This window comes from Dama dama, chromosome 25 (genome assembly GCF_033118175.1).
Source record: "Dama dama isolate Ldn47 chromosome 25, ASM3311817v1, whole genome shotgun sequence".
NCBI lineage: Eukaryota > Metazoa > Chordata > Mammalia > Artiodactyla > Cervidae > Dama > Dama dama.
Window position 1 is genome coordinate 70,168,935 of NC_083705.1, and position 22,726 is coordinate 70,191,660.

Consider the following 22,726-nt stretch of genomic DNA (forward strand, 5'->3'; position numbering starts at 1 on the left):
GCAGGAAAGCCTTGCGTGCTGCAGTCCATGGGATCGCAGAGTTGGACACGACTTAGTGACTGAACAGCAATAACATTCACCCAACAATGACAGGAACATCAGGGAAATATCAATAGCAAGGAAATTTAATTGAAGAGAAATTCATAAAGATATGAATTTTATATTGTTATAACTAATTATAAGGGCTTCCCTTGTGGCTAAGTGGTAAAGAATCTGTCCGCCGATGCAGGACACCCAAGTCTGATCAATCTTTGGGTCAGGAAGATCCACTGGATATAGAAATGCCAACCCACTCCATTATTCTTGCCTGGGAAATCCCATGAACAAAGGAGACTGGTGGGCTACAGTCCATGGGGGTCGCACAGAGTCAGACACAACTGAAGCGACTTAACCCATGCCTACCATATAGAACAGCAGCTCACTAAAGGCTGCAATTAATTTAATTAAATGTATTCAGTTATTCAGTTGCAGATTCCGTAGGCCACAGGTCTCCCCACAGCACTCTGTTCCTATCTAATATTAGAAAAATAATTAAAAACGCAATTTTTCTAATGCTAACATAAACACCAACTTGTTTTATTCCAGCAAGCTATGATCCACAGCAAATCTGATAAAATGAATCATCCAGACCAGACGCCTCCCTGAGCTTCACTGAGAGTGACAGACAGCTGTTGGTGGCATCATGTACCCGAGAATCCGGGAGGGGAAAGGGTTCTCGGAGATGCCCCGGGTGTCCAGGTGCCCCCGAGGAGGGATGTCTACACCGTCCCCTCCCTGGTCCCTCTCTGCACCCAGTGTACAGACCGTGCATTGCGTAAGCCTAAGGGGCTGTCAGTAGCCTGTAGATGTAGGTAGCACCCCAGCAGGGGCTGCACACGGTCAGCCTAGCTCTCTGAGCACAAGGAAACCAGTGAGTGCTTCAAAGCCTCAGAAACGTGCCGGGGGCAGGCTTCACTTTGGACTGCATTCTGCATCGCCAGCGCTCTGCCCTGGTTAAGAAGGGAAAGCTAGCATTTTAGCTTGAGCTCCCCTTAGAGAGCCTGAGACAAGGGCATGGATCAGTAGTTTATTTGAGAGATGACTGCACAGTATCGTGTGGGAGGGGTGAGGGGATGAGGCGTGGAAGGAGGCAACCTGCCTTCAGGAGGTGTCTCCTGGGACTGTGAAGCTCCAGCCTGCGGGACTGCTGAGAAGGATGCAGAAACTTCCCAGAAGCGTCCTTTCACGGGAGACCCCCATTGACGGAGGTGGGTCCCGAGGCTGCAGAGAAGGTTCTGGGGAAGGCAACAACAGGAGGTGAGGCAAGTGCTTGCGCAAGTCTAGGCCCAAGGCAGTGACCTCCTTGACCGCAGCTGGAACCCCAGGTCACCGAGGCGGGGCTCGGCCTTGTGTTAGACATTTTTATCTGTACAGCCATTATACAACCTACAGGTCAGTCCTGGTCAGTGAAGCATAAAGCACTCCTAGGAATACTCTCTTGATCCCAGGAGATGCAGGGAGAGCTCCTTTCTTCTTTCCCTGATGCTACAAACACTATAGCCCATGTCCTGCCGGTTGGGGGGGGGGGGGGGGTGGGGGGGGGTGGGGACACAGGCTCCCGAAGGAGGGGGGTCAGAGCAAAACAAAGCAGAGCTGAGCCCTTCTGCCTGGGAGAGTCACCCAGGCCGGTGACAAGTGAGATGAAAAGCCCACTAGGGTTAAAACCATTTTGAGCCAAAATTCATCCCATCTGCCCTTCCTCCGCTCGCCACCCTCCTCCTTAGAAGCCCCTCAAAACTCTAGATCCCCAAGACTAGGGGAGGCAGGTGGAAACACCCCAGCTTACTTCTTCCCTTTCCTTTCTTTCTGTTATGAAATACACATTTTGGGGAAACTTACTCACATGCTGATTATCAGAAATGCTCTTCCTTATTGATTGCTTTACATTCTTCTATGATCTAAGGATTTTTTTATGAGACACCAAAGGAACAAATGATATTGCCTTCATCAAAAAGGCCACAAAACAAGCTCTATAATGTGCAGTTGTTTCTAAATGCATTCACTTATATTTGCAAATATCCCTTGCCAAGAGAAAAGAACCATGATTACCCCCAGATAAAACATGATAATCCATCTTCATAAGAATGGAAATGCAAAATTTGCTTTCAATTTTTTGAAACATCAGAATGAAGAGCTTGTGAATATGAAAGATTGCCGTAGTGAAAATGTCAAATTTTGTTAAAAGAAGTTTGAGCTTCTTGAGAAAGAGGTAATATCAGTATACATGATCATGTGGTAGAGCAGATGGCCACAAAACTATACATTCTGTAAAATGTAGCATCAGAAATTCTGCAATCAAGTATAAAAATGATGCATGACACAGATGGGGAGAAAAGAAAATGATAGATTATAGGAATTAATCCATCAAAAGTCTGCTACTAGGATGTATAAATAATCATCTACAATGTCTAGAAATTATAATTCAAAGTTGAGCACTGGAGAATTTTATAAAAAATATTTATTTATAGTGTTGTGAGACTGTAGTGTGTTTCATTGGCTTTTTAAAAGGGAGGATATATTCTGCTTTTTCATCTCTTCCTAGCATAGTCTTTACAAAGTTAACTGGAAAGACTTTCAAATATAACAGATGATTTCTGTTGTAAAAGTGAAGTGAGTCTGTGTGTCTACGTAAAAAGTACCATGATAAGATATTAAAAGATGACAATAACCAAAATTTCCAGCATTTACTTAAGGAAACGACACAAGCGGAATTCTCAGTTGTAAGAGTTCAGCTAAATGACCAAGTTTGACATTTTGTTTTACTGGATGAAGAGAGAGCAAGGAACGTGTACAACAGTCCCTGTTTTTAAAGAGGCCAGATTTTTAACCATTATAAAATGAGTAATTAAATTCACCCTCCTAAAATTAAAACCTTGATTAAAATTAAATGAAACAGAGAATACTCTTTCCCAAACACACCTACCTGTCAATGTCAGGACTTTACTGTGACACTTCTGGAGTTTGAGCTAATTATGGATCACCAAGGGGACATCTGATAAACCCTTTTGTGGATTTCATGTCCCCTCCAAATTAGGTATGATGTCTTCCACAGTTTCTGACACTTACCTTGTTCACTTCTGAGTGAGCCATGTACTTGCCAACATGATTAGAAAAGCAAGTATTCCTGGAGCACTGTTGTTAATTCATATATTTTTCTAAACATTACTTTTCCTCTTTTAATTATTGCCTTTTCTCTGCCTTATTTTGTCTTAATTTAATTGTTTCATTCTATTTATTTTAAGGAGAAAGATTTAAATCATCCACTTGAGACTTTTCTTTTCTAATATCAAAATTTGAGGCACTAAATTTCACTGTAATCACCGCTTTAGCATTACACAAATTATGATGTTTTTCTCTGTCACAAGGATTACTGATAAGCATGCTGATTAATGTACAAATATTATAGGATTTTTCCAGATATCTTTCTATTAATAATCCAATGAGTTAAATCATTAATTCCAAATTAATCATTTATTCAAATTTGTACTATTTTTATTCTCTTAAAATTATTTAGACCTGCTTTATAGCCTAGAATTTGGTCCAGAGCAATTGAAAAGAATGTGTATTCTCCTGTTCTTGGTTGGAACTTTGAATGGATGTCATCAAGATCAAGTTGTTGACGATGTTGTTCAGGTCCTCACCGATTTTCTACTGATTTTCCTTACTGATTTTCTACTTATTCTGTCAGTTACTGAGAAAGGAGTGCTGAACGCATCACCTGTGATTCTGAGTTTGTCCATTTCTCTTTTCAGTTCAATCTGTGCTTGCTTCTCATACTTCACAATTCTGCTATGAAGTATTTACACGTTTATCATTGTTATATATTCTGATTGAAGCGACCAGTAAGCCTAGGTAATGTCTCTTTTTCAATTCTCAGAATTCTTGTCCTAAAAGCTACATTGATATTAATATAGCCATGAGATCAAACCAGTGAATCCTAAAGGAAATCTGTCCTGAATAGTCATTGGAAGGACTGATGCTGAAGCTGAGACTCCAATACTTTGGCCACCTGATGCAAAGAGCTGGCTCATTGGAAAAGACCCTGGTGCTGGGAAAGATTGAAGGTAGGAGGAGAAGGGGACAACAGAAGATGAGATGGTTGGATAGCATGTGTGACTCAATGGATATAAGTTTGAGGAAACCCAGGGAAACAGTGAATGGCAGGGAAGCCTAGCATGCTGCAGTTCATGGGGTCACAAATACTTGGATACGACTTAACAACTTAACAACATCTATATTCTAATTAGTGTTTACTTGGTATGTATTTCTCATTAATGTACTTAGAATCTATTTTTGTCATATTTGGGGTGAGTCTGTCATAGAAAGTGTATATATAGTGTGTCATGATTTCATTTAATAGGAAAATATTTGTTCATGTGTTAGATCACTATCATATGCTATATTTTGGTACTTTGGGTATGGTTGGATGTAAATCTACCTTGTTGATATTTGTTTTCTATTTTATTTGCATGCCATTTTTTTCTATCATCTTTTTCTGACTCTGGACTCTTTTATAATGTTTGCATTATCATCTATAATTCCATTTTATCACCATTACAGGTATCTTAGCTAACTCTTAATTTTATTTTTTACTGATTTCTTCATGTTTTACAGGGTACATTTTAAACTAACTTTAACATATTTTCAAATATACCATCTTTTGTGGTTTTGAAATATTTCAACAGAATGTTTCCATTTATTCTGTTGTTTGCTTTAATATCAGTTCAGTTCAGTTCAGTCACTCAGTTGTGTCCAACTCGTTGTGACCCCATGGACTGCAGCATGCCAGGCATCCCTGTCCATCACCAATTCCCAGAGCTCCCTCAAACTCATGTTCATTGAGTCAGTGATGCCATCCAACCATGTCATCCTTGTCCCCTTCTCATTCTGCCTTCAATCTTTCCCAGCATCAGGGTCTTTTCCAGGGAATCATTTCTTAGCATTAGGTGGCCAAAATATTGGAGCCTCAGGGTCAGCATCAGCCCTTCCAATAAATATTTAGGACTGATTTCCTTTAGGACGGACTGGTTGGATCTCCTTGCAGTCCAAGGGACTCTCAAGAGTCTTCTCCAACACCACAGTTCAAAAGCACCAATTCTTCGGCACTCAGCTTTCTTTATAGTCCAACTCTCATATCCATACATGACCATTGGAAAAACCATAGCCTTGACTAGATGGACCTTTGTTGGCAAAGTAATGTCTCTGCTTTTTAATATGCTGTCTAGGTTGGTCATAACTTTCCTTCTAAGGAGTAAACGTCTTTTAATTTCATGGCTGCAATCACCATCTGCAGTGATTTTGGAGCCCCCAAAAATAAAGTCTGACATGGTTTCCACTGTTTCCCCATCTGTTTGCAATGAAGTGATGGGACCAGATGCCATGATCTTAGTTTTCTGAATATTCAGCCTTAAGCCAACTTTTTCACTCTCCTATTTCACTTTCATCAAGAGGCTCTTTAGTTCTTCTTCACTTTCTGCCATAAGGGTGGTGTCATCTGCATATCTGAGGTTATTAATATTTCTCCCAGCAATCTTGATTCCAGCTTGTGCTTCTTCCAGTCCAGTGTTTCTCATGATGTACTCTGCATATAAGTTAAATACTCAGGGTGACAATATATAGCCTTGACGTAGTCCTTTACCTATTTGGAACCAGTCTGTTGTTCCATGTCCAGTTCTAACTGTTGCTTCCTGACCTGCATACAGGTTTCTCAAGAGGCAGGTCAGGTGGTCTGGTATTCCCATCATTTTTAAAATTTTCAAGAGTTTACTGTGATCCACACAGTTGAAGGCTTTGGCATAGTCAATAAAGCAGAAATAGATGTTTTTCTGGAACTCTTGCTTTTTTGATGATCCAGCGGATGTTGGCAATTTGATCTCTGGTGCCTCTGCCTTTTCTAAAACCAGCTTGAACATCTGGAAGTTCATGGTTCACGTGTTGCTGAAGCCTGGCTTGGAGAATTTTGAGCATTACTTTGCTAGCGTGTGAGATGAGTGCAATTGTGCGGTAGTTTAAACATTCTTTGGGATTGCCTTTCTTAGGGATTGGAATGAAAACTGACCTTTTCCAGTCCTGTGGCCACTGCTGAGTTTTCCAAATTTGCTGGCACATTGAGTGCAGCACTTTCACAGCATCATCTTTCAGGATTTGAAATAGCTCAGCTGTAATTCCATCACCTCCATTAGCTTTGTTCATAGTGATACTTTCTAAGGCCCACCTGACTTCACATTCTAGGATGTCTGGCTCTAGGTGAGTGATCACACCATCGAGATTATCTGGGTCGTGAAGATCTTTTTTGTTACAGTTCTTCTGTGTATTCTTGCCACCTCTTCTTAATATCTTCAGCTTCTGATATGTCCATACCATTTCTGTCCTTTATTGAGCCTGTATTTCTTTATTGTCCTGTATTTCTTTCTGTTCTTTACAAATGACTCTGTTTATACATCTTATGACAAAAAAAAAAAAAAATCTTCCATAGTTCTTTTCTTTGTATGATCTATCTTTTTTCCCTGGCTGCTTTTAAGATTGTCTTTTTATGTTTAGTTGTTAGCAATTTGGTAATGATGTGCTTGATGCAGCTTTTCTTCTTGATATTTGTTGTTTCATGAATCTTTGGCTTTATAGCTTTCATTTTTTTGAACAAAATTATCTACTATTTATTCAGATGTCTTTTTTTTTTCCTATCCTCTCCTTTTCTCTCTTTCTACCATTGTAGTTCCATGTACCTGTAGATTGTCACATGTTTTTTCACAGCTCAGTGATACTATGTCCATTTTTAAAATTATTTTTATCTCTGTGCTTCTTTTTGATTGATTTCTATAGCAATGTCTTTAAATTCATTCATCTTATCCTACATAATATATGGTTTGTTGTTATTTCTACCCAGTTTGGGTCTTCCCAAGTAACTCAGTGGTAAAGAATCCATCTGCCAATGCAGGAGATGCAGGAAACTCAAGTTTGATCCCTGAGTCAGAAAGATCTCTTGGAGTAGGAAATGGCAACCTGCTCCAATATTCTTGCCTGGAAAAAAATCCATAGACAGAAGCACCTGATAAGCTTTAGTCTAAAGTGTCACAAAGATTCAGACATAACTAAGTGACTGAGCATGCATATAACCCACTTTGGTTTTCATTTTTGATATTGTATTTTTTAACTGAGAAGTTTCTTGTGAATATTTTGTATAGTTTTCAGTTCTTTTTGTCCTCATTTCTTTCTATATGCTCTTAAATAGATGAAACACATTTATAATAGCTCTTGTAATAACCCCCATCTTCTCCACCACTTTGGTGTTTTTCTTCTACATTAATTGTCTTTTTTTCCTAATTATTGATTATATTTCCTTCTTCTTTATGTATGGGTACACTTTCATTAAATGCCTGCCATTGTGAATTTGACTTTTTATGGAGGCTAGGTGATTTTTTGTCCTATTAAACATTATTGAGTTTTACTCAGAATATAAGGTAGGGCCAGTTTACAGGTCCCTTGAGAATAGTGGCTTACCAGCTTAAGTAAGATGTGTTTTACAATTGATAATAAAGTGCAGATATAATACCGGGAAATAGTAGTAATATAATACATTTTAATTCTCCTGTGTGCCAGGTACCATATTTGGATTTTGTTTGTTTTTGAGAGTTAATCCTTATTATGGACTGAGTGTTTCTGTCTCATGAATTCATATGCTGAAATCCTAAGCTCCAGGATGGCAGTATTTGGAGGTGGGACATTTGGGAAGAGTCAGGTGACAGGCTCTGCCCTCATGAATGGGGTTAATGTTCTTATAAAAGAGACTCGAACACTCTCTGCTCTCTCCAACCTGAGGCCCCAAGAGAAGACAGATACCTACAGGCCAGAAAGCAGGTTCTCCCAGACCCTGACTCTGCTGATGCCTTGATCTTGGACTTCTCAGCCTCCAGACCTGTATGAAGTCACGTTTGTTTAAGCCACCCAGCCTACGGTATTTTTGCTACAGTTTCCCGAGTAGACCAAGACAGTCCTCACAGACACCTGTGACCCCATTGTGGCAGACAGGGACTCAGAGGCTCAGCAAGCAAGGAACTTGTCACCTCACTGTCTTAGTCCGTTTGGGCTGTCGTACTAGAATACCACAGGGCTTCCCTGCTGGCTCAGTGGTAAAGAACACTCTTGCCAATGCAGAAGCTGCAGGTTTGATTGCTGGGTGGGGAATATCCCCTGAAGGAGGAAATGGCAACCCACTCCAGAATTCTTGCCTGGAGATCCCTTGGACAGAGGAGCCTGGCAGGCTATAGTTCATGGGGTTACAAAGAGCTGGAGATGACTGAGTTGGACATGACACACACACACACACACACACACACACACACATCAGAATACCACAGCCTGGTAACTTATAAACCACAGGAGTTTCCTACAGCTCTGGAGGCTGAAGGTCTGAGATTAGGATGCCAGTGTGGTAGGGTTCTGGTGAGAGCCCTTCTCCAGGTTGCAAACTGCAGACTTGGTGCTCTGTGCTCACATGGTGGACGGCAAAGAGGACGAAAGCTGTCTCCTAACTCATGTGAGAGCATGAAGCCCACCATGGGGCTCCAACTTCATGGCCTCAGACAGTCACAACCACTTCCCAAGGCCTCAATGTCTAACACTATCACATTGGGAACTAGGATTTCAGCACATCCATCTGGGGCATAGGGACAGAGACATTCAGCCCAGAGCACTCAGTCGGTGAGAGCTGTGGGGTGATTGCTCCCACGACTGCTCTCTCGCCCACCCCCTCAGCCTCCAGAACTGTGAGAAACTCCTGTTGTTTATAAGGTACCTGCTCTATGCTATTCTGATGTGTGTGTGTGTGTGTATCATGTCCAACTCATTCGTGTCCAACTCTTTGTGACCCCATGAACTGTAGCCCACCAGGCTCCTGTGTCCTTGGGATTCTCCAGGCAAGAATACTGGGGTGAGTTGCCATTTCCTCCTCCAGGGCATCTTCCCCACCCAGGGACCAAGCCTGAAGGCTACTTGGGGTTTGTACACTTGAGGCTTTCAAAAACTAGGATCAGGGAGTACACCAAAGTCAGGTCTGCCAGGTTCCTGCCCTCTGACGCTTCGTGAGCCTGACGGCTGAATACTGCTTCCTTTTGTCATTTCTGGACACTGGCGTGGCCACACTGGTCTTTAGTGCAGAGTCAACACACACATGGTCCTGGGTGGAGACAAGAGTATCAAGAATACTAAAGAGACAGCAGGATTTGTTGTTTGCTCGTTTGGTATAAACTGGAGGCAGAGACGTGCTCTGCATGTTGCATGGAGATTTGTCTCCCCTTTTCGAAAGCAGCTTTTCAAGTCTGGGTCCTAAGTGGGCTCTCATTTCCTCTGAGAATCCCCATCTTTTTGCAGACACTTTATCACAATTACTGCTCCTGGATAGTAACGCGTCAAACAAATCAGGCTATGTGCAATGAGCCAGGGCAACTCTCAGAAGCCCCACGTGTTTTTCTGCAACAACTGAGTTCATTCTAATGTGACTTGGGGACAGATCTGCACCACAGCAGGAGTCCTAGACCAGCCCCGGATGCTCGGTATCAGAGCGCTTTTCACTCCTGGACAAGGTGTGCTTCTTATTTTATTTTTTAAACTCCTCACTGTGCAGCATGCTGCGTCAGTGGTAAAGAATCGGCCGGCCAATGCAAAGGACTCAGGTTTGATCCCTGGGTCTGGAAGATCCCTGGAAGAGGAAATGGCAACCCACTCTGGTATTCTTGCTTGGAGAATCCCATGAACAAGGGAGCCTGGTGGGCCGTAGTCCACAGGGTTGCAAAGAGTCAGACATGACTTAATGACAAAGCATGCACACGCCCTCAGCATGCAGGATTTTAGTTCCCTGACCAGGGATGGAACTCGAGCCCCCTGCAGTGGCAGCTCGGAGTCCTAAGCACTGCACCACCAGGGAAGTCCTGAGCTGTGCTTCTTTACACATCCCCAGTGGTTCTAACCTGTGGACCAGATGGAAAGTCAAAGTGTTAGCTGCTCTTATGCAACCAGACTCCTCTGTCCATGGAATTCTCCAGGCAAGAATACTGGAGTGGGTTGCCATTCCCTTCTCCAGGGAATCTTTCCAACCTAGGGATCGAACCTGGGTCACCCCCACTGCAGGCAGATGCTTTCCCATCTGAGCTAACAGGGAGGCATGGTGTAATTCAAGCAGCATCAACACTCAGGGAATTTTGTATTAATAAACTATCTAGCTTTGATAACAGAGAAATCTTCAATAGGTCAGCAGTGTAGAGAATTCCAGGTTTCCCCCATATCTACTATGACAGCTGGTCGCTTACAAATGGCTATGTCTTTTTTTCTTTCTGAGCTGCTGCCACGTTCAGTGATTGCTGCTCTCACCAGCATCAGCATTCTTCTCTTGACTCCTGTGGAAGACAGAGACGCTTGGTCTTGAAAGTCTGGCATGTAAGGAGAAAATTGAAGGATATTTGTTCTTTAAAATTTTTTTTAAAAGAATAACTTTTTGAGAACAGACACATAGTAGCAAATTCAGGAGACCAATTAGCAAATACAACTTCAAGCTCTTTATTACTCCTGGCAGGTAGAATTGACTTCATTTCCAAAAAAACTGACAGATTTTTTTTTTTTTTGATTTATGATCTACATATGCCAAGACCCAAGAGAAGCTTTTAAAACTCCAGGAGCTAAAATCTCACATATTGATGTGCAAGACAATGGATCAATGGAATTCAAAGTAAGTTCACACTTGAGTCTGCTTCCCCACATCTCCCTGAGCAAGGCTCACCCATCCCAATGCCTTGTTTACCATTTTTAGTGATTAGATCTCTTGCACAAAGTGCCTGCTAATGACATGGCCTGAAACAACTCATGAGAATACAGCAGCATAGAGAACTGAGGAAATTAAAAACCTGCCCTTTTCAAAATGTACTTGTAATGAGTATGTCTAAGTATTTAAAAATCAGAACATTTTTGTCATACAGCTCCAAGTAAAGAATAAAGACAAAAAAAGACAAACATATCAATTTCTGAAATAGACTGCTTGTCATACGTTAGGAAATGGAAAACTTATCAATTGATAACTAACCTATCATTGAAACTTATATCATCAAAAAGTTCTCATTTGTTTTGTTAAAATAGAGATGTTGTTCAGTGTTTGGAAATTAGGTAGAGAGAATGAATGATTTTGATTGAACCATTGAACTATTTATTATCATAATTATTTATTTATGAACTATTTATTTATGATAATAACTTTTATTATCATAATTATTCATCAATTCTGTAAATATGCTTCTTTTCTTCCAGAAGGTAATGGTGCAGAAGGACTCAGTCAATAATATTCCTTTACTGCCTAAGTATAATAAACCCATCAGGCGGTAGATAAGACCAGTTCAGTTTCAAGTACGTGTGATGTACGCAGTGCATGTTTTACATCCTTCAGTTGAGACCATTATCAGTTCAGGGTACATTCCTCTGCAGGTAACAGAAGGCCCAGCTGGCAGTGGCTTCAACCATTGAAACACCCATTCACGTGTTGATTTCAGGACAAGGCAAGTGGTTCCAAGGTGGCTCAGCAGGACCACGATGGCAGGGCCTGAGTCTAAATCCCTGTGATGCCCCTGCTTGTCTCCCTGCAAAGCGGCTTCTATACTGAGGGGTCACGTCCCCACATCACAACATGCCAGGGAGGAAAGCAGGAGCGCCTGGGCAGAGAGAGACCTCCTCTCTGTTATACAGAAGGAGATGTCGTCCCACAGGCCTCCAGCAGACTGCCCCTGGGGCAGCTCCCCTGGGGCTGAGCCTCAGGGTCTCCCAGCAGTAGGGTGTCGGGAGGAAGATGTCCCCACTTGCAGTGGCTGTGGTTGGTAGCAGGGATGGGGTAAAGGGATGGGGAATGGCTGGTGGGTAGCCCTGCCCACCATGATGCAGTCATGCCATGGGCGCTTTTTAAAAAATATAATTTCTTGAGAATAGCGAGGCATACCCCTCTGCTTGGTTGAGAGCGGTAACTGGAGTTCCTGAACTGTTAAATGAAACATGCATAACTGATCTCCTCTTGCTGTAGCTGCTCTGCCCCCACCAATCCATCTCGCGTCCCATCTGCAGCTCAAAGATCCATCATGCTCAGAGCATAAAATCCTTCTTATTATTTTATTTGTCCCTTGTTTGCTGGTCCCTCCTTGCCTGTCTCCAATATTTTTTGTTTCCATTCCTGGCTTTGCTGGGACTCTCTGATTTATCCCATTGCTGGAGGTCTCAATGAGAAAGCAGTGGTTATTTATTCGCCTGCATATTTCAGAGCCTCCGGGCAAGGCTGCCCCGTCCCCCGGCTTTAGGAAAGGCATTCATTTCCCCAGCCGTGCACAGACTGCGCGCCTGGATGGAGCGGCACTGAATTTGGGGAACAGAGAAGTGGCTTCTTTAGAGAAATTTAAATTCCTCTTTGCAAAAGGCAGTTGCTTTCTGTGTCATCTCCCATTGCCACCACCTTAAGTCCTTATTACATCTTCCTCGAGTTGTTAGGAGGACAGGGACCTCCTGACATATCTCCCTGACAGCAACCCTTGGTTCCACCCTGCAAAGCTCCTTAAAAATAATCAACAAGGACCTACTGCATTGCGCAGGGAACTCTGCTCAATATTATGTAACAACCTAACTGGGAGAAGAATCTGAAAAAGAGTAGACACATGGAGAACCCAATCCCTTTCTGTACACCCGAGACTAAGACAACATTGTTAATCAACTATGCTCCAATATAAAATAAAAAGTTAAAAATAAACAAGTTGAACCACTGCTCATCATATCCCTTTAGTGGCTTCCCACTGTATTCACAACAGCATCTGAACCTATTTGTGTGCGACTTGAGCTGTTTCTCAGGTTCTGGCCCAGTCACCGCTGCTGACCCACGGCCATCGCACGGTTCTGTGTATCATCCCCTTCTCATCACCGGCTGTTTCTCATCCCTGTTTCTTTTCTTATCTCATTCCCGGTGCTGGCACGATGTCCTGCCCACCAGGCAGCAGAAAACCTCCCCATCTCCAGCGAATAGCAGACACATCCCCTGAGAGCCTGCTCCTTCACTTCTTTATGGAGCAGCACCTCAGCTTTGCTTTGGAAGTTAAGCTGGAAATTCAGGTACGTTGGGTGATGATCGGTCAAGAGGAGATGCCCTTTCTTGCCAAGGGTGGGGCCCAGGCCAAGCCCACCACCTGGTGTCCTTGAGGCACTTACCCTATTCCCCCGCAGAGCCAGTGTGCCTGGTGGGTGGGCCCGGAAGAAGCACCCCTGTGTTTTCCATGCCTGGTTGAGCACCCAGCCTGCCCAGGGGCTCCCAGGTCTCTCAGGAACAGAGCCACTCCACCTAAACCTTCACTATCTGAGATCCTTTCTGGACCCTTGCTTCTTGGCCAGCGCGGAATGGTGTCAGCTGCAGCCAGAGTCCCTCCGCGACTCCCCATCTGAAGCCTCCACCGGCATCATCTCAGAGATGCTCCTTCCTCACAGGCTCTCCCCTCCCTCGCGTGTGAAGCTCTCTCGAACTAAACTCTGTTGTTTGTTCTGTTCTCACTGGGTCTCCTGTCTTGGCTGAGCCCCGGCTCATTTCTGGGCCCGGGGCCTGGCAGAGTGGGCCCATCACGTAGCAGCGACAGTCTCCTGCCCTGTTCATCCGCTGCTTGTACACGGCCTTCCCTCCTCCCGCATGGAGCTCTGACCAGGATGCAATGCCATGTTAGGAAGTTCCTCCTGCATCTCCCTGAGCTGTTCCCCTCCCCCTGTACACACACAGACACACCACACACACACACACACACAAGTCAGATATAATCATGCTTATCTTCAGTCCTTCACCGTGGTCTCCCTGGTGGCTCAGATGATAAAGAAGCCGCCTGCAATGAGGGAGACAGAGTTTTGATTCCTGGGTGGGGAAGATCCCCTGGAGCAGCCCACTCCAGTGTTCTCGCCCAGAGAATGCCATGGACAGAGGAGCCTGGCGGGCTACAGTCCGTGGGGTCGCAGACTGAAGTGATTGATGCTTTCAGGATTTCACAGTGTTCTCTTGTCCTTTCAAGGAGTCTCTAGGCAAACTGGGTTGTTTATTGTCCCCTCCAGAAATAAAGGAATTTCTACAGGGTGCTAGTGTTTGAAGAGGGGAGATGGATATATTTTCACTCAGTAATGTTGCAGGCAGGCAAGTGGCCCCCAAGCAAAGTATAACTCAGAAACAAATGCTGTTACAGGCCCATGAGCCCAGGACTGAAGGACCACAGAGGAGGGTGTGACTGAAAAAGAAGTGGTGAGCGGTGGTGGGCAAGGGACGGGCATTGTGACTTCACACGACATTCACCACTTCTTCGTAAATCCACTGCAACTTCTGACAGTGAGGCTGATGACAGACCCGTCTTATGAGGGAGCCATGAGCAGTGAGTTATCGTCTGCATGGTCACTCAGTAAAGGCTAACCAAAGAAAGGCGATATGAGCTGAGTCACTGTGAAGAATGAATTCACTTATTTTATTTTTTCCAGGTAGTGAATTCTGGAAAAAAATAATGGTCTAACAAAAATGGGATGCACAAAGGCTGTGGTATTTGGGGAGAATGGTGACAAGTTCATTGTGGTTGAAGGTTCATGGACTTGGCCAGGATTGCTGGTTGTCCCACTTATTCTAGAGTAACAGGAGTAACAGCATCAGGAGTTGTATCCAACTCTTTTCAACCGCATGGACTGCAGCACGCTAGGCTTCCCTGTCCATCACAAAGTCCCGAAGCTTGCTCAAACTCATGTCCTTTGAGTCGGTGATGCCATCCAACCATCTCATCCTCTGTCGTCCCCTTCTCCTCCTGCCTTCAGTCTTTCCCAGCATCAGAGTCTTTTCAAATGAGTCAGCTCTTCACATCAGGTGGCCAAAGTATTGGAGTTTCAGCTTCAGCATCAGTCCTTACAATGAATATTCAGGACTGATTTCCTTTAGGATGGACTGGTTGAATCTCCTCTCAGTCCAAGGGTCTCTCAAGAGTCTTCTCCAACACCACAGTTCAAAAGCATCAATTCTTTGGTGCTCACCTTTCTTTATGGTCCAACTCTCATATCAACACATGACCACTGGAAAAACCATAGCTTTGACTAGACGGACCTTTATTGGAAAAGTAATGTCTCTGTTAGTTAATATGCTGTCTAGGTTGGTCATCACTTTTCTTCTAAGAAGCAAGCATCTTTTAATTTCATGGCTGCAGTCACCATCTGCAGTGATTTTGGAGCCCCCCAAAATAAAGTCTCTCACTGTTTCCATTGTTTCCCCATCTATTTGCTATGAAGTGATGGGACCAGATGCCATGATTTTAGTTTTCTGAATGTTGAGTTTTGAGCCAATTTTTTCACTCTCCCCTTTCACTTTCATCAAGAGGCTCTTTAGTTCTTCGCTTTCTGCCATAAAGGTGGTGTCTTCTGCATATCTGAGGTTATTGCTATTTCTCCTGGCAATCTTGATTCCAGCTTGTGCTTCATCCAGCCTAGCTTTCCTCATGATGTACTCTGTATATAAGTTAAATAAGCAGGGTGACAATATACAGCCTTGACATACCCCTTTCCTGATTTGGAACCAGTCTGTTGTTCCACATTGCATCAAAAACATGTTGCTCCATCAAAAGCGTGGCTGCCTTCCCTTCCCTCCTCTGCTCTCAGGGATCAAGTTCAGACAGTAAAGAACTTGCCTGCCAGTGCAGGAAGCTCTAGAGACCTGGGTTCGATCCCTGGGTTGGGAAGATCCCCTGGCATAGGGAAAAGCAATCCTCTCTAGTATTCTTGCCTGGAGAATCCCATGGACAGAGGAGCCTGACAGGCTCCATGGGATCAAAGAGTCAGACATGACTGAGTGACTGACACTTTCACTTACTTCCTGTGCCCTGACCAGTGTGGGCTTCAGGCTAAGGATGCCCAGCCCCGAGCAGCACGAGCCAGCAGGACAGGGGCATCTGGACAGAGGTGGTGCTCGGCCAAGAGGGGCCTGAGTGAGGAAAGGCAGGAACAAAAGTGGCCGCTGGGAAGCCCCCACGGGGAGGTGCTCCAAGAAGATGCAGAGGCTGACTGCCCCAGGAAGGGCCAGGGTTGCACAGTCCAAGCTTCTTCGGGACTGAAATTCAATCCCAGGGCAGATTTGGACTCTAAGTACTTCTGGGGATCACCAGGGAGGTTTCCTTTGTATTTTCAAACAAGCCCTCTTGCAGTAACTATTGGGGGTCTGAGGTTTACAAAAGTATTTTAATAGGTCATAATTAACACTTTTGAACTGTGGTGTTGGGAAAGACCCTTGAGAGTCCCTTGGACAGCAAGGAGATCAAACCAGTCCATCCTAAAGGAAATCAACCCTGAATATTCATTGGAAGGACTGATGCTGAAGCTGAAGCTCCAATACACTGGCTACCTATGCAAAGAGCTGACTCATTGGAAAAGACCCTCATGCTGGGAAAGATTGAGGGCAAGAGGAGAAGGGGAACCAAGAATGAGAGGGTTGGATGGCATCACTGACTCAGTGGACATGAATTTGAGCAAACTCGGGGAGATAGTGAAGGACAGAGAAGCCTAGCATGCTGCAGTTCATGGGATTGAAGAATCGACACAACTTAGCAACTGAACCACAATTTAAAAAAAGTTAGCGTACATAATTATGAATATGTTAAGGGAGCATGGCATAGGAACAGAAAATCCACATTAGTGGCAAAGAAATACAATTTTCTATGTTTTACCTCTTCCGTCCTCTTCACAGCATCTATAAGGCAAGACCTGACTTCCGCACTTTTTCTCATCAGTTTTCGATTTGGGCCCCATATATCACCCTATATGCCTTTCATGAGTTCATAAGAAAGCGTATAAAACCATGCTTCCTTAGGCACAATTTCCTCCAACAAGGTGGTTGGGACAGTTTTAATAAAACATTCATTCAGGTCAGTGAGCTGTGCCTGGTGCAGTCAGCATGTCCAGGCATGGAAGTTAAAGACCTTAAGGAAGGTCTTACCTTTGTGTTATAACTCTGGAAAAGTCTTTAAAGACATCAGGATCAGTTCTAAAATCATGCAAGAAAATAAATACCTATTTTCTTCTTGCTAATATTACCCAGCAGAAAATAAGCTGTCTGTCACAATACTCAGGAAGTTCTTCCTGAAATAACACTTTGATTAAAGTTCAAGACCCCTTACCTGGGCCAGACCTCATTGTTGGCTTAAAACACTTGAACAGATAGTTCCTAGATCTGATCCCATTTTCAACATTCCTTTCCCTGCCCTTTGTCTCTGCCACTAAAGGCATCAGCTCATGAGACACTGTGAGGGGATAAGTTGTTCTAAGCTAACAATAGGGCTGCAATTTATTGAGTCACTAACACATCTCGGGGGCCCTACAGAGCACTTATCATTAATTTTCTTTTATTTTCACAACAGTTCTGCAAAGTAGACATTGTTAGACCCATTTTGAAGGATAGGAGCTGGATGTGGAGAAGATGGACTTGCTCAAGGGACACAGGCAGGGCTGGCTGAACCAGGCTACAAACCAGGTTCTCTTAGCATCTTCCCTTGGGCCCCCACGGTGTGATCCTAACTCAGCCTCTGTGTGCTGAAGGGGACTGATGAGGAGGTGGGGGGAGGCAGGAAGGTGGTAGGTATCTCATGAGCTTCTGCTGCATCCTTGTGCTTCTTTCATCATTTATAACTAAATGTCTTATTAACTAGCTGTCTCTCCCCAGCTTCATGGTTGGTTCCATCAAGGCAGAGATTGTAGGTTCTTTCTGATCACTGTATTCCCAACACATAGTAGAGTGCCTGGCCCATAATAGGTGCTCAGTAAATGCAGCTGACCCTTCCAGGAAGAGTGCTTTTGAGTGGAGCCTCTATCATAAAGGACGCCAAGTCGGTTGACTTTTCTCTCTTGCACAGACTTCCGTTCACTTCCTGTAATTCGCCAGCACTAGTCCTGCTGTCTTCTTCACCCCAAAGCCCTTCCCTCCCATCTCTGCTTCAAGTCTGTCTGCTTCACCCTGTGAAGCATTTCCGTGTCTCCTTGAGGACATTGAGGGTCTGTCTCAGAGCTCCTCCCAAATTATTTACATTGTTTTATCATTTATCAATAAATGAATAGATAAAGAAAATGTGGTATCCCTATGCCATGGAACATTACTCAGCTATTAAAAAGAATGAAATCTTTCATTTCCAATAGCATGGATGGATTGTATTAACAGCATACCAAGTGAAATAAGCCAGATAAAGAGTAATACTTACCCATGTAATCCAAGCTTTTTACATGGACTCTGCTCTTGATGGTCTGTTCTATGTCCAACCCTATTTATCTGCGGGCTACCTGCTTTTTCACCAGGAATGAGGAGGTGAGGAATGTAACCAGTGGTGTGCTTATAGACTGCCTCTCTGGAAAAAAAAAAAAACAGAAAAAGCAAAAGGTAGAAAAAATTGATTTTCACTGTTTTCCTGCTTGTTTTGTATATATACTCAGATCTTCCTGACCTAGGGATTGAACCTGGATCTCCTGCACTGCAGGCAGATTCTTTACCGACTGAGCTATTCCGTGTCTGGAATGTAATTGTTGGGTAGGACTTTCCTGATGGATGAGCGGCTAAAGAATCCACCTGCCAATGCAGGAGACATGGGAGACATGGGTTTGATCCCTGGGTCATGAAGATCCCCTGGAGGAGAAAAGGGCAACCCACTCCAGTATTCTTGCCTAGAGAATCCCATGGACAGAGGAGCCTGGTGGGCTATAGTCCATGGGGTCACAAAAGAGTCAGACACAACTTAGTCACTAAACACATTGCACATATACATTACCTGTGAGCAGGTTCAGATGCCTAATGAGAAAGCAGACCTTGGCAAGGAAAAGAGCATTTCCCCTAGATGTCCCCAGGTGGGTTGGGTGACCCTGTCTCCCAGGGCTAAGATTCATCAGAAGAACACACGGTTATTTTATTCCCGCTCCTCTTTCACTTCTTGCCCCATGGACCTCCTGGGAAAACACCATCACCACCTTTCTTTGAAAACCAGCCTCTTTGGAGAAATGTCTGTTTAGTTCTTTGGCCATTTTTTTGACTGGGTCACTTTTTTTTCTGGAATTGAGCTGCAGGAATTGCTTGTATATTTGAGAGTAATCCTTTGTCTGTTGCTTTGTTTGCTATTATTTTCTCCCTTTCTGAAGGCTGTCTTTTCACCTTGCTTATAGTTTCCTTTGTTGTGCAAAAGCTTTTAAGTTTCATTAGGTCCCATTTGTTTATTTTTGCTTTTATTTCCAATATTCTTGGAGGTGAGTCATAGAGGATCCTGCTGTGATTTATGTCAGAGAGTGTTTTGCCTATGTTCTCCAAAGAAGACGTACAGATGGCTAACAAACACATGAAAAGATGCTCAACATCACTCATTATCAGAGAAATGCAAATCAAAACCACAATGAGGTACCATTACACGCCAGTCAGGATGGCTGCTATCCAAAAGTCTACAAGCAATAAATGCTGGAGAGGGTGTGGAGAAAAGGGAACCCTCTTACACTGTGGGTGGGAATGCAAACTAGTACAGCCACTATGGAGAACAGTGTGGAGATTTCTTTAAAAACTGGAAATAGAACTTCCATATGACCCAGCAATCCCACTTCCGGGCATACACACTGAGGAAACCAGATCTGAAAGAGACACGTGCACCCCAATGTTCATCGCAGCACTGTTTATAATAGCCAGGACATGGAAGCAACCTAGACGCCCATCAGCAGACGAATGGATAAGGAAGCTGTGGTACATATACACCATGGAATATTACTCAGCCATTAAAAAGAATTCATTTGAATCAGTTCTAATGGGATGGATGAAACTGGAGCCCATTATACAGAGTGAAGTAAGCCAGAAAGATAAAGACCAATACAGCATACTAACACATATATATGGAATTTAGAAAGATGGTAACGATAACCCTTTATGCAAAACAGAAAAAGAGACACAGATGTACAGAACAGACTTTTGGACTGTATGGGAGAAGGTGAGGGTGGGATGTTTTGAGAGAACAGCATCGAAACATGTGTATTATCAAGGATGAAACAGATCACCAGCCCAGGTTGGATGCATGAGACAAGTGCTCGGGCCTGGTGCACTGGGAAGACCCAGAGGGATGGAGTGGGGAGGGAGGTGGGAGGGGGGGATCGGGATGGGGAATACATGTAACTCCATGGCTGATTCATGTCAATGTATGGCAAAAACCACTACAATATTGTAAAGTAATTAGCCTCCAACTAACAAAAATAAATGGGAAAAAAAAGACGTATATGAAAGTTAAGGATGTGAACTTTTTGAAATTATAACTTAGAAGTTTGTATACAGGATCTTCAAGTTTCACTGTATCCTTAACAGAGTAAAATATTTTGCTAAAATGGAAAATTCTACTCATTCAATTAGAATAGAATGATTAAAAATAAATGATTTTAGAGACAGTAAAAAAAAAAAGAAAAAGAATACCAGCCTCTTCATCTGTCTATTCCAATAGAGAGTACCAACTTCAGAATGTAAAACTGAGGAATGTTAATTCATGATTCAGACTTAAGCTTGCTTATACCTGGTGGCTCAGTTGGTAAGGAATCTGCTTGCAGTGAAGGAGACCTGGGTTCCACCCCTGCGTTGGGAAGATCCCCTGGAGAAGGGAATGGCAACCCACTCCAGGATTCTTGCCTGGAAAATCCCATGGATAGAGGAGCCTGGTGGGCTACATCCCATGTAGTTGTAAGAGTCAGACATGACTTATTGAATGAATCACCACTATCAATAATATTTTATTAAATTTTCCTAAAAAAATATAATTTCAAAAAAAAAGTATGTCAATATTACTGGGAAATATAGTACTACTCACTAAGGGAAAGGAGAGCAAATCATGGGAAAAGGCAGTGAAAACGTTTAATTTCCCAAAACAACTTGTAACAATGATTCAGTTGCTGATCACGTATTCATTAACCTAAAGGCTATTGCCATTTATAGGCAGATGAATTATGTCACTTTTCAAAGGACTTACCTGCAGAAGACATTTAAACAAGATGTTTTAAGAGTTGGTTATGCAGTAACACTGGGAGAAGTCCTAAATGCTTAAATTACATAAGTATAACAATTTCAGTGGTCATTTGACTATTTTCATAAGGAAATTATTTGGTTCAATCTTATATCTTTCCCCTAAATATGTTTATTAGGCTATTAAATTTGTAATTTATGGAGGTGAGAGATAGACCATAAAGAAGGCTGAGTGCCAAAGAATTGATGCTTTCAAACTGTGGTGTTGGAGAAGACTCTTGAGAGTCCCTTGGACTGCAAGGAGATCCAACCAGTCCATTCTAAAAGAGATCAGTCCTGAGTGTTCATTGGAGGGACTGATCCTGAAACTGAAACTCCAATACTTTGGCCACCTGGTGAGAAGAACGGATTCATTGGAAAAGACCCTGATGCTGGGAAAGATTGAAGGTGGGAGGAGAAGGGTATGACAGAGGATGAGATGGTTGGATGGCATCCTCGACTCAATTGGGCATGAGTTTGAGCAAACCCTGAGAGATAGTGAAGGATAGGGAAGCCTGGTATGCTACAGTTCATGGAGTCACAAAGATTTGGAAATGGCTTAGTGACTGAACAACAATAAATTTGTTCTTTAGAAGTTAGGCTCCCTTAGAACTTCTCGCCTTCCATAAAGTGTACCCTATAAAAGAGATTATGTTTCCCTAGTGGTGTCTTTAAGTTTCAGGTGCTAGTAATTATTGCCATTTAATTTCTTAATTATGTGCCTCTTTTCTGAAGTGCTTTTGTGGTTTACTCTCCTTAAGCACCCAGGTTAATGAGGTACTTTGCCGTTTGAGATTACAGTTATTGTAAGGAGCAATTCTCTCACCTTGGTGTGGTTTATTTCAGGCAACTTTCATATTTGGGTAGAAAATGGAGTCCTCTTGGTGAGAGGCTCTCTAATATCCTCAGTTAGATTGAATTAGGGCTTTAAAGTGACATGTATGAGAATAGTTTGTTTCTGCTCAGAGCTGATCTCTTGCCTTATATTCTGAGTAAGCCTCCTGGTTCTCCCTAAAGTCAGGAGTAAGGAGGTGTCACAAATAGACTTAGACTTAGTTGTAGCCATTCCTTCGCCTCTGATTTCTGCAGCCCCTCCTGAGGCACCAGCAGATTTCCTCACTAAAAGCAGCATCTTACTGTTTCATCCCTACTGAGCCAAGAGAGCTCAAAACAAATAATATCATCTCAGAGAATGAGCCCATTGGCTAACGGGTTATTCCTTCCTACTGTGCAAATCTTAGGCTGTAAGTAATGATAAATTCTGGGATTTTAGGTATCAGGTGACTCGAGAGGTTTTTTTTTTTTTATAGGAAAAAACCCTAGCAACTGCAATGGTGGCCACCGACTCGAAGTATGTGTTCAACTCAACTCATCATGTCTCTCTCTCATCTCTGGTCTATTCTTGAAGTCTCTGTTTCTCCTCACACCCCTTCATTCTCAGTGCTCACTCCAACACAACCCATATTTACTGAGTCGCTGGGTCATACGAGGAAAAATAAAATAACAAAACTGTGTTCAACCCATTCAACGGTGTGGATGGAAAGCGCAAAGCAGCTCTGACTTGAAAGCTTGCCCTTCAGGTGCCTTTTCCTCTCAGGAGCAAACCTATCCTCTTCCCTACCTCTCCCTGGACCC